Source organism: Puntigrus tetrazona, chromosome 21 (assembly GCF_018831695.1).
Source record: "Puntigrus tetrazona isolate hp1 chromosome 21, ASM1883169v1, whole genome shotgun sequence".
NCBI classification, from domain to species: Eukaryota; Metazoa; Chordata; class Actinopteri; order Cypriniformes; family Cyprinidae; genus Puntigrus; species Puntigrus tetrazona.
Genome location: NC_056719.1, coordinates 6126434 through 6138928, shown reverse-complemented (window position 1 = coordinate 6138928; position 12495 = coordinate 6126434). Strand labels below are relative to the sequence as shown.

The following is a 12495-nucleotide window of genomic DNA, read 5'->3' as shown; positions in this document are numbered from 1 at the left end:
AATAAAAAAACAACTTAACAACAATAGAAAAATCTTACTAAACACTGATTTTACAATATAATAAAATATATATCACTTTAAGATTTATTGGGCACAAATGTAAAGAAGTTGCTAACAAGGGTTGTTGTTTATTTTCAGATGCTGTGCCATGCGCTTTTAGCAGAAAAATGTTGCAGTCTTAGCAGGTCTCAACTACTGATTGATTTGAAAAGTGCATCATCAGAAGGATCACGTCTTCATTTAGATTTCAAACGGATCTTTCTATATAAAATTATATAACCAATTCATATCAGTTAGCCTTTTGCCATTTAAAATGATGATTTTGTAGAAGTGAAAATATTGTTACTGTAAAATGGTTTCGTGTTTGAAAATAAAAAGAAGTGTGTGAGAATCTCAAAATAAAAAGCCTCTGAAATAATGAGCTGTGGGACCTTGCAGTTACACACGGGGATGATATTTTAGCACACAACGTAAGTGAGGCAGATCACAAACTGAGTAAAGCTGATGGGAGAGCTAAAGCATGTCACCGCCGTAAATCCTGGATTACAATTAATACATGGCTCTTTTTCAAGAGAGGCATGCCACACATTTCCAACATTTAACTCTATTCAGTCTGTTTTTATGAAAGTCAAAGAATGGTCTGGTTTAAGTGGAGCCAGCTTTTGCTCTGCATTGTACAGCCACTAGACAATAACACATCCGATGACGGCTCTGACCCAAATAGCTGTTTTGGAATGCTGCTTTTTGTAAATCAAATATTTGCCAAACATTTTTACTCATTCGCTATCCAGAGATTTTGCTCTCTCTCTCTCTCTCTCTCTCTCTCTCTCTCTCTCTCTCTCTCTCTCTCTCTCTCTCTCTTTCTCTCTTTTGTTTTATTTACCTACATTTATTAAACAATAAACCAGAATCAGTGGCCTTTCCCTATGTGCTCAAATTAACTTAGCTCAGATGCCATTATTGTATAACATAAATCTTTTGATGGAAAAGTCGTACCAAAGTAACAAATTTGTACCAAAATTTCAGTTTTTATTTTTAAAATACCAGTTTATAGCTGAAAGTTATAATATCACATTTCAAGTCAGAAGCCTACTCTTATATTAATTCTTGACTTTTTAAACATTACTATGGAGGCTTATATTTATTATTTACTTTACTTTTCTTTACTTTCCGGCAGATGGCGACAACGGAACCCCGTACGCCAGAAACATCAGGAAATACAGAAGAACATATGCCGGAAATATTAACTGTTTTTAAACATCTGTTCACCAATAAACTCATGCAGGAGCGAGGTTTTGTATTTATTTACTCGTTTATTAAATAAGTAAACAGTTGTTCAGGGGATGAATATATCCTCTGATGAAGTTGACGACTGGTTTATGGAGTCTCTAAACACGTGAGCTCAATAGCGGCTGTGTTTAACACTCCACTGAGTCGCCTACCATAGACAGCATGACCTGAAACACCAGGACCCAGTAAATCTGCGTCTTTTTTTCCCCAGATACAAAGATCTGCATGTATTTCAACTCATACGTCCGATGAGAAAGTCATAGAGTGGACACAGGTGACAAAGTAAATCTGTGAATCTGTGAATCTCGAAACATTGTAAGTAGAATTGGAACTCTAAAGGCTGTTCTTCGTGCTGTTTCTCCAGGTATTTGTGTTTGCAGGATATAATGGTGTTGAGAAGTGAGATCTTAGGGAGTTACTTCTGCTCTCTAAACTATATGCAGGAGAAAACTAGTGAATGAAGAAACGTGTAGTCTGTTGTGGTTTGAATGCTTGATCTATTTAACGGAGAGCTTGTTTGGTCACAATTCTAGGTCTCAGCAGAAAGAGACTTCAAAGCAGTTGGCACGGTGGCTTACTCAGAGGAACTCTGTGGAGTATTTGATACATATCCCTGGAACAAGGTACAAGATCTTATATATCTCAGCTGAAGCGTAATCACCATTTTTGATAATAGGGTAATGTTATTAATTGTCAATTTCATTCTGTTTACTGGCAGAATACTGCTGAGTCGGATCCGACGAGTGCCACAACAGCACGTATATTGGACAATATCTATTCATTTCTCCGCTTTAAAGAAGTTTATGAGTATAAGATAATTTGATACATTTGCTCTGTATGATGCGGTGACTGCTGGAGGTTCTAGTTCAGCGTTACAGATTTAGGATATCGGGGCGATGATAGTGTTGAGTTAATGTCTAAATAATTCAGTCCAAATAAATTTAACAATGGAAAAAATGAAGCACAATAATTTACAGGCATTTGTCGAATCCTGTATATTTGTCATCATCCTGTATGCAGTGATCCGATCTGTTTTGTAACACAGATGTTAGTAAAAAGACTGGAGTCTTAAACCTCAAAGAGCCCATCAGCAGAGGGCATTAAAAAATGGCCGTGAGGATCGAGAAGCCGAGCCAGCAGTCTTCACGGTTCTTGCATATACGAAGTTCAGCTGTCAGAGATAGCATCAGGACCGGAGTGCTGTACACAGTGAGGTAATATCAATACGTAGCATTTTGAAGCGCTTTACTAGTACGACTCTACCCACCTTATTTATTTATTGTTTTACAGCGAAGGTTCCTCAGAGCCAGTGAGTGGTTTTGCAGTTTGCGAACGGCGCTACGTTTCTCTCGTATGTGCTAAGCGGCGGCTGCACTGCTCGTGAGTGACACAAGAGATCCTCGGCTTGTCATTATCTCTCTGCGAGACAGTAAGAGCGGTTTGCACTGGTCCTTTGGGTTGAGGATTGACAGCTCTCAGGCTGAACCTTCCTGTTGCGCGTAGCCAGGCTTCGTCCTCGATCACGTGCTGCTGTCTGATCTAGAGAAGATTTGCAGAGGCGTTTGTCAGAACCAGCCTGAATGTCCAACGGAGCACAGCAAGAATGACTTGTTGAATGTTTCTTGGGCTCCTGTTCTACGACGGATGGCTGTCTGTGTCGGGTGGGTAGAGAGCGCTCCGGTTTATATTGCTTAACGTTGTGAGCTAAACTGAAAGATCTGACATTTTTTTGTTCTCATATTTGGAAGGGTTTGATGGAAAAGTGCCATCTACAACACAAACGGGTTGGGGTGCAGAAGGACAGAGCCCTCAGCCGGTTTTTACCTTTAGAGGCCATGGAATGTCACATGAGCGGAACACGGCGCTGCGCTTCCTGTGGTTACACGCCCATTCTTGGCATCGGTCACGACCAAGAACTCTTCTCTCAGCAGCTACGATTGGTTCTCTTCATGTATGGGACTGGCTGGATAAAGTCACAGACAGATGATTTTAATGATAGGTAATTCATAGTCAAAGCTACTATGTACTGGCCGAGAGAAATCCTTTGTTAATTTGCTGACTGATTTGCATTCCTGTTTGCAAGAAATTTGCAGCGTTTGTAGACTCGCGCTGAGGAATATTAAGCGATTGAAAAATAACATTGTCTTTGAATTTACGGCCGTGAACAAATTGTTACACAGCTCTCTGGCTTCAGAGAAGCGATTAGTTATCACGTCAAGGGATGGGGACAAATCTGTAGTATATTTCTGGCGTACTCCGGGAAAACTGACTGCAGACAGCAGTCCATTTTTGGCAACCTGTTCTTGTGTTTAAAAGCTGCCAAAACCAATGGAACCGTATGCAGGTCTTGAGATACACCACGGTGTATTCTGTTCAAATAGATTCCAGTGTTATGTTGTTTCATTTTATTCTCAGCTGAAAAATTAAGTATTATATGTTTTATACAGCAACATTTTTGCTGTAGCTGTCTTTGGCTAATTATATTTATCTTTGTGTTAATAAGGAATAAATTAAAACAAAGCATTGGTGTGGGGGAGGGGCAGCATGCGAGTGGGCAGCAGGATTCAACTACAGTGAATATTATTCCTGATTATTATTATTTTCATTAACTCTCAACCACCTATAATATTGACTGTAGAAGCTTTACAAATAATTTTAATTCTTAATTTTTACTTTTGATTTGATAACTATATACTGTACATATATATATATATATATATATATATATACTATATATATATATACTCTACTCTCTAGACTACTTGATAATAAAATTAAGATCTATTACATGAGTCTGTCTTCCATCAATAATCTCTCAATGAAGTAATACTCACAGAATTGATTACTATATTTATAGTATAATAATAATTACACCTCTTCATAGTCTAAGAAATCCACTCATGCTGTGCTTTTCTTATTTATAGTATTTGTAGGGCCACAGGAAAAAGGACAGATTTAGTCATTCCAACACATATTTTTTATTCAATCCCACCTTGGCAGATCCACAGAAATTATGTAAATTACAAACTAAACTGGCTTTAGCTTTAGTAATTAAATTCCTTACAAAAAAAAGCTCTCGAGGTGAGATCAAAGGCATGTTTTCATGCACTTGAGCAATAGCGTGTGAAAACCTTGCTTGAAGAAAAATAAAATCATATTAAAATGGCACTTAATAGCTACTTAATGACAAAATATTAACAATAAAAGAAGTCAAAATCACTAAATATTACATATTTACATAAGCTACGACATGTCGGTTCTAAAAACCTCTATACATTTTTTGAAATCTGCAATACTATATGTATAAAATTAGCTACTACATAATTTTTACTTTGTACTCTGAGTATTGTTTGGGAAATTCAAATCAAAAATGATACTGTAAAAGATGTCATGTTAAAAGATATGTTTTATATGTATAATTTTGTATATCGTGTAAAAATGAGAAACACCATGTTGATATTACACATTTGAAAGTTTTCCTGCCAAAACAAAAAAATCCCAAAGATACAGATCACATTTACTGTGTATTCAGGAATGAAAAAAATTATATAAAATAAATGTATGAATTAGACTGATAATGCTGATTAAATTGATTATGGTATTGGCATATATATGTTTATTATGAAATCTTACCTGCTAGCTTTTTCTCAGGAGTTGAAACCAAGCGCAAAGAGCTATTTCTTCATTCTCATGTTTAATCCCACTCCCATGAGACATGTTGAAATCAGATAAATGCTCCACCAGATCAAGTGCTTATGGGACCGCGATGCAATATCCACAAAGGCTGAGTCTGACCACCCGAGGAATCCAGTGGAGTTTTTTGTTAGTGAGACAAGATCTCACTCTACTTACTTTTGGATCGGGAGGGATGGGAGATAGAGCAACCACATTAGCTGGAGGAATCGCTCTGTTCTAAAAAACTCAACACGCTTCCTTGGCATCAAGCTGCCGGTCTCTATCAGCTTGTTTGAGGATAAAGTAACTTGCGAAATCCGGCTCCAGGGTGCCAACTGAGGGCCTCCGTTCTGCTTATGAAAGCGGTTGAGCGTTTGCAGTGTGATTGCTCTTACCATTCCTCAGTCAGGTGATCTAATATCAGCCTCTCATACGACTCAACATCCATTGCTTTCAGCCTTCCACGTGATTCCTTGATGCGTGGCTGTAGATGCTGAAGCAAAGGGTGTAAAACAACTGAACATCAACAGCAGCACATGAATGCTGAATCAGAGTTGCCTGTCGCCCAACGTAAGCATATGCTGGGATAATCGGTGTTCGCTCTCTTCATCTGAGCGCCCGTGTCCGGGAACCGACAGCAAAGAGGCGCCCATTCTTTATCAACCACACGATCACATCTTCCGTCAAGTCTATGGTTTGGCTCCAGGTATTCCCAGCGTCCTTACTGATCACGTAACAAAGTCGTCCCTAGCTGCGTGTTTGTGCGTATTTGTTCATATTCAGAGACTTTGGTAGGAACACACACCAGAACAGAACAGAAGAAGCGTCTTGGATTCCACTCTGAAGTAGACGGGACATGGATTCATGCTGCGTTAGGTCTGGTAGACTAGCTGAAGAGAGCAGCTGATGACCAATCACCCACTGAAATAAAAAAAAAAAACATCATTACTGCTTATTCCTTGCCAGGCTACAAAGAAGTTAAGAAAACTCAGGAATAATAGCTGGCCTGTTTCATTGGGTTTTTGCCTGTACCTCAACTTCTGTGAGCCTCATTCAGCATCCCTCTTCTCACTCATCTCGCCTTCTGCATTGTGGTGCCAAGCCAATGTTTTTCTCTTAACAAGGCAGGAAGGTTTTTAACATTGCCATGTATCGATTAACTTTTAGGCAGGCTAGTTACGTGTACAGTATAGTTTGTGATTGCAGTTGAGGCTCTTCCTGTTTAGATGTGTATGTTTTATTTATTTCTTTCATGCAACTTATTTTGCTTCTTGAAGCGTGCGTGTTACCCATTTTCCCCCTGGAGATACGATTAAACGGCTTTAATTTACAGACACATCCTGGTATCAGATGTAATTGTTTATTTTCATTTCTTTTATTCTTATAGATTATAGAAAGAAAACATAATAAAAATAAATAAAAAATGTAGCCTCTTAATCATAGTTAGGTTTACCCCATTTTATTTTTTTACTCTATTTTTTTTCAAATCAATTTTTTTCTGCATACACTCTGTCAGGAATAATATGAAATCTATCAAGCGATTAATCACACATTCAAAGAATAAATGCGTTTTGCTTACATAATATGTATGTTTATATTAAACAAACATGCTGCAAATATTCCCCAAGAATTTTTAAAATATTAAATATATTTATATTAATGCATGTAAATATTTAAAGAATATACAGAGATAATGTGTGTATTCATGTATACAAAAATATACACAGCACACACACAAATTTATTACATAAACAAAACCTTTCATTTTAGGGTCAAATTAAACAAATTGACAGCACTAATTATACAATAGTAATAGTATTTCTCTCACATTGAGTTAAATTTCTACACTGTACAACTTATACACGTCTCCTGGTGAGATGGAAAGCCTGTAATAAAGAGTTAGTGTAGCCTTTCCAATTTACTGACCAACAAAACATCAAGAGCTGGACTTACAATCCAGCAGCCCAAAGATATATAATAATTATTAAGTTTGTTAGGTAGCCAGTAACAAGAGATAAAGAGAGAGGTGTAACATGGGTTCTCTTGGGCTCATTGAATACCAGCCTTGCTGCTGCATTCTACAGATCATTTGTAGAAGTTTTGTTGTGTTGATGGATCCGTCCAGAAGAGCATTGCAGTAGTCCAGTCTACCGATGACAAGGAGGCCTGGACAAGTAGCTGCGCCAGCTTGCACCATTAGAAAGGAGCCTGATCTTTCTGATGTTGTCTAGTGCAAACCACCAGGATCAGGCAGTCTTTGCAATATGATCTTTGAAAGAGTTAATTGGTCATCGAGGATTACACCGATTTCCCCAGCTGAGAATTGATAGGGTGATTGGCCGAAGAACCACAGCTGGATGGTGAAGTCATGCTGTGTAGATTGGTGCCAGGGAGGCCAAGCAGCAGCTCAGTCTTTGTCAGGTTGAGCTGTAGATGGTACTCTTGCATCCGTGCTCGAGGATATCGCCCAGAGCAACCGAGATCCAGTAGCTACCGTTGGATCGTCTGGATGAAAAAGAGGTGGTAGAGCTATACTTGTGGCTGGCGTGGCAGTGGTGGGAGAGACCGTGAGCCTGTGTGGTGAGACCTGAAGTGATGTAGATGTAAACTGGAGAAGGAGGGGACCAGGAACAGATCCACCAGGAACAGTGAGTGCCCGGATGCGTGTTGCTGCCGTTACATGCTCCTCCCCAGGCCACCCTAAAAAAACCTACCAGTGGTGAGGATTGGGAACCAGCGAACCTGGCAAAATCGTCAGGTGATATTGAGAGGTGAGTGGGAGGTGATGGAGAATTAGAGCAAGAGTTAAATGATCTGAAGAGGCTTTACGTGTGTCTGAAGTGGTTGTTGATCTTGTTTTGGAAAATATGATGATTTGGCAGTACGGAGTTGGCAGAGAAGGAAGAAAGCAAAGACTGATACCTGCTCCAGGTCTAGCCCAGATCTTTAGATTTGCTGCATGGCCACCTCTCTCCGCTGCCTGAGGTTGGCCCGATGCTCCTGGAGGGAACTCCTCAGATAACCAGAGCTATAGAGGTGGCAGTCCCAGTACTGGCCTGGAGGAGAGGAGGGCAGATCTTCGTCTAGACAGGAGGTTAGAGCACTGAACAAGGTATCTGTGGCACATTCACATCTAAAGAAGATAAATGGGTAGGTGAGGGAAGGGAGAGGAGGACACAGCAGAAGAGATGGGAGGTAGAAAGGGAGCGAAGGTTACGTGGAAAGTGCTCCGGTACTTAGAAGTTCTGATTGCACAGAGAGGTGGGAAAATGCAGTTGAAATGTAAAGAGAAGGAAATGTCTCAGAGATGTGGACAGCGGTTTGTACTGAGAATGGGCATCTGCAGTACAACTGCATGTATCAAATTAAATCAAGCTGGTTGCCTGATTTGTAGTTGCTTAATAAAGTGACAGTAGTGATTTGAGTCAAATGAAGCTAGAAAGGAATGGAAATTAAATGAGCGTAAGGTTTGTCAAGATGAATGTTGAAGTCAGAAGAGTAGGGTGGAGTGCCTTGATCTGTAAAGATGACAATAATCATCAGCTCCTCTGATTATATCAGATATATCAGCTAGGCATTGGAACTATACTAATATGATTTTGTAGATGTGCTGTGATGTGTAATTCAAAAGAAGATGTAAATTGCTAGAGTGGGTTGTTGAATATTTCAATTGTTTGGGATAAGCAGACCAGTACCACTACCCAGACCAACTAATGACGTGTGTGTGAGAAAGAGTGATTGTTGGCTAGAGCTGCTTAGGGTTGCACAGAGTCTTACCTGGGTGAATCCGGTCTCAAGTGAAATCCCAGAATGTTGAGTGAAGGAATATAAAAGAAAAAGCAGAAATGAAGTCAGCTTTGTTGACCGCTGACTGGCAGTTCCACAGACCAACAGAGAAAGATAGGGGTGTAGTAGAGGATGTAGGGGACAGAGGCGTAGGTTAGTAAAGGAATGCATTGCCGTCTGCGTGTGTTATTAGGGCAGTAGTCGAGAGACAACGGAATGAGTTGGGGACACATGATAGAGGTAGAAAGAGAAGTAGAAGATGTAGTAAGAGAATGATAATTGCGTTGCTCCAGTTAAAGTGTGCAGAAGGTGCGTATGTCTTTACCATATGATCTTCACTTGAGGAGTCTGAATGAGCACTGGGCCTTCGCTTTGGCGTAAGCGCCTCAACAAATAAATACAAAGTGTATACGGATGGAAACAACGGCTAGTTCTAATTTGCCCAGGCAGTAGCCAATCAGGTGATCAGGAAAAAGCGACCTTACCTTAAGTGCTCTTAATATGGCCAGGCAAACAATTTACAACCACTTAAAGTACAGCACAGCTAAACTACACACTGCTGATAAGTAGGAAAGCATGGAAATATTCTCTCAAGCGGCGAGAAATGGTTTAGACAACGCACAGCAATGTTATAATAAGACTTGCTGGTCAAACTCGTCTCTTCCTAGCCTGAAATCCTTCTCTCGGCACGACAGAGGAACAGTTTAAATGTAGTTACAGTCGCGAAAGCTAGTTCTGTTGCCAGGCAGTGGCCAATCAGGAGGTCGATCAGGAAAAGGCAGAACTATGCTGCCTTCACCCTTAAGTGCTCTTAGCTAATAGGAGGCAAACAATTTACAACCATAAAGTGCAGCACAATGACATGCCGATAAGTAGAAGTACCGATATTCTCTCATTGGCAAAGCCATTTGATAAACACACAGTAGTGGGTATGTGGAGCTTACGCGCTGGTGTCCGTCTCTTCAGCACAGAAATCGCTTCTCTCCTTTGACAGAGAGCGCGCAGTTTAAATAGTTACAGTCACGAAAAGCTGGTTCTAATTTGCGGAGCGGTAGCCAATCAAGTCGATCAGGAAAAACAGGAAACTAACGCATGCACCCTTAGGAGTACTCTTAATGGAGGAAACAAGAGCAATTTACAACCACTTAAGAGTACAGCACAACTAAAGCTACACACTAAATAAGTAGGGAAACGCAAATATTCTCTCTCAAACAACAAAAATAATTTGAACAACACGCAGCAATGGGTTATAATAGACTTGCGCGCTGGTGTCCGTCTCTTCTAGCCTGAGAATCCTTCCTCTCGCTTTGACAGAGGCGCGCAGTTTAAATAGTTTACAGTCGCGAAAGCTGGTTCCTAATTTGCCCAGGCAGTAGCCCAATCAGGAGAGTCGATCAGGAAAAACAGAAACTAACGCCTTCACCCCCTTAGGGTACTCTTAATAGCCAGAGGCAAACAATTTACAACCACTTTAAAGTACAGCGCAACTAAACTGCACACTACAAATAAGTAGGGGAAACGCAAATATTCTCTCTCAAACAGCGAAATAATTTGAACAACACACAGCAATAGGTATAATGAGGCTTGCGCTGGGCGCCATCTTCTAGCCGCAAGTATTAGCTATTTGGCAGAGGCGCGCAGTTAAATAGTTACAGTCGCGAAAAGCTAGTTCCTAATTTGCTGAGCAGTAGCCAATCATGGAGTCGATCAGGAAAAACAAACTAACGCATTCACCCTTAGAATTATCTTAGCATTGAGAGCCGACAATTTACAACCTTAAAATTACAGCAACCTAAACTACACACTGCAAATAAGTAGGGAAACGCAAATATTCTCTCTCCAAGCAGTAAATAATTTGGGCATTTTGTGTGAGTATAATAGACTTCTGGCGTAGTGTATAAATCTCTTCTATTTGAAATTACTTCTGGTTAAAGAACGGTATGATAAGCCAAGAAGTCAGCCAAAGGATTGAGGTCATGTGTTATTTTTTTATAGACTTCCTGCAGGTGACCGACATTGTTTTAACTTCATATCTAAGAGGGAGCATAAAATATTACTTCTTATTTGATAAACATTAAACATTGTTTGAGTAAACATTACATCTAAAAGATTATTAAATGTAAAATTGTTTTATATTGTGGTAGAAAAACATGTGCACTTTTCCAAGAGCTATATTTAGAAATACATATGATATTCATTTATTATTGGCTCAAAATCTATTTCCTTACTTTAAAAGAGTTATACTGGAATGTGGAAAAACTATATAACAAATATACAGATATTTCTGTTATTTTCTCCCCAATATTTAGTTTGATTATTATTCATTTTTACATATTTTAATCTACATTTGGTATAATCTTATATTGTGTGTGGTGTTACTGTCTCACTAACGACAAAAGCATCAATATTTTACATTAAAATGTATTAGAAATTTAAATGAATATGAAACTTCCATTTACTCAATATAGAACATTATGCAAATTATACAATGCAACTCATTTTACTCATATGACTAAATGTAGAGAGTGATATTTTGTATTAGTATTCTCCTCTGTTGTACAAATCTTGAAGACTGGATAAAAAATATATGCTTTTGGTTTATTCTGTTTTATATATAACTTAGCCATATTATATATGATGTGTTGTTACCTTCCAGTTTACTTGCTTTATCTAGAAAGAATTTTTAAGTTCCAAGCAGATCTAGTTTATAAGTAGATATTATGTTTCCAAGACTGGTGAAAGCTTAATGACACATGCTGTACTAATATTTATCACAAAAGCACAAAGAGGAGTTGAGGACTGTACAGTGATCTTTGGTGCCAGTGTTGTAGTATCTGAGTCATTGAAATGATTACCAAATGATTGCTAATTTTACCAGGATGAGACTTTATCTCTTATGTAAAGTAATTATGGTCTCCATCTAATGTTGCACAGCCCTTTTGTGAATGTTTAAAATCTTATCTTTACAGGCCTTAATACTAAAACAAGTGAAAATTATTGCCTATAGTTTTTCTAAACGTTCAATAAGTTAATGTAACATTAGAAACTTGTCTGCCAGTGAGGAAGGCAATGCGTTATGTATTTTGCAAATATAAAAGAAACAGCAATATAAATTTTATAATTTGCATAAAGAATATTTTGGCTACACAGTGTCTCTTGTTCAAAATGTTAAGCGTGAAGCTGTGAGTAGATGATGTAGGTCATTTTCAAACCTGTATAAAACAACCCATGCAAATCTATCTATTTTCATATGCTTTTCAAGATGCCTTTATTAATTAATATTGCATTAAAAAGCAGAGACATTGTGAAATACCATCACAATTTTAAAAAGTCTTCTATTTTAATCGTAGTGCGTCACTTTTCAAAGCAGCCCTTATGTCCAGTCTTCAAATAAAGTCATCATGGCAAGAATCATTCTCCCTCAAAAAAACATTTATGATTGTACTTAACTTTTAAAAAATATTTTTTTAATGACAGATGTTACTTCTGGTAGGATTATTTTAATGAACAGACCCTTGATTTCTGATCAGTGCTTGCTGAATTAAAAAATCTCTTTTGACATAGTGCAGTCTGTTATTTGTCATTCGCACTAAATGACATGCAGGTTTAAAAAGAACAAACCTATCCCGTAACCCCTCCTTTATCCCTCCGCATTCCATACCGGATGGTAAATCATTCTCCATCTCACGGTAGGCCAGATCGAATATCCTGGACCATCGTAGGAAATGATCAGTTCACAGTCCT

At 38.6% G+C, this 12495-nt stretch overlaps 1 protein-coding gene across 6 annotated transcripts in view; it reads right to left on the bottom strand.

Annotated features, from left to right (window-relative positions):
- The window catches only part of gria4b (glutamate receptor, ionotropic, AMPA 4b), a 160777-nt gene that overhangs the window by 119324 nt on the left and 28958 nt on the right, over positions 1–12495 (bottom strand). The window lies entirely within an intron of this gene.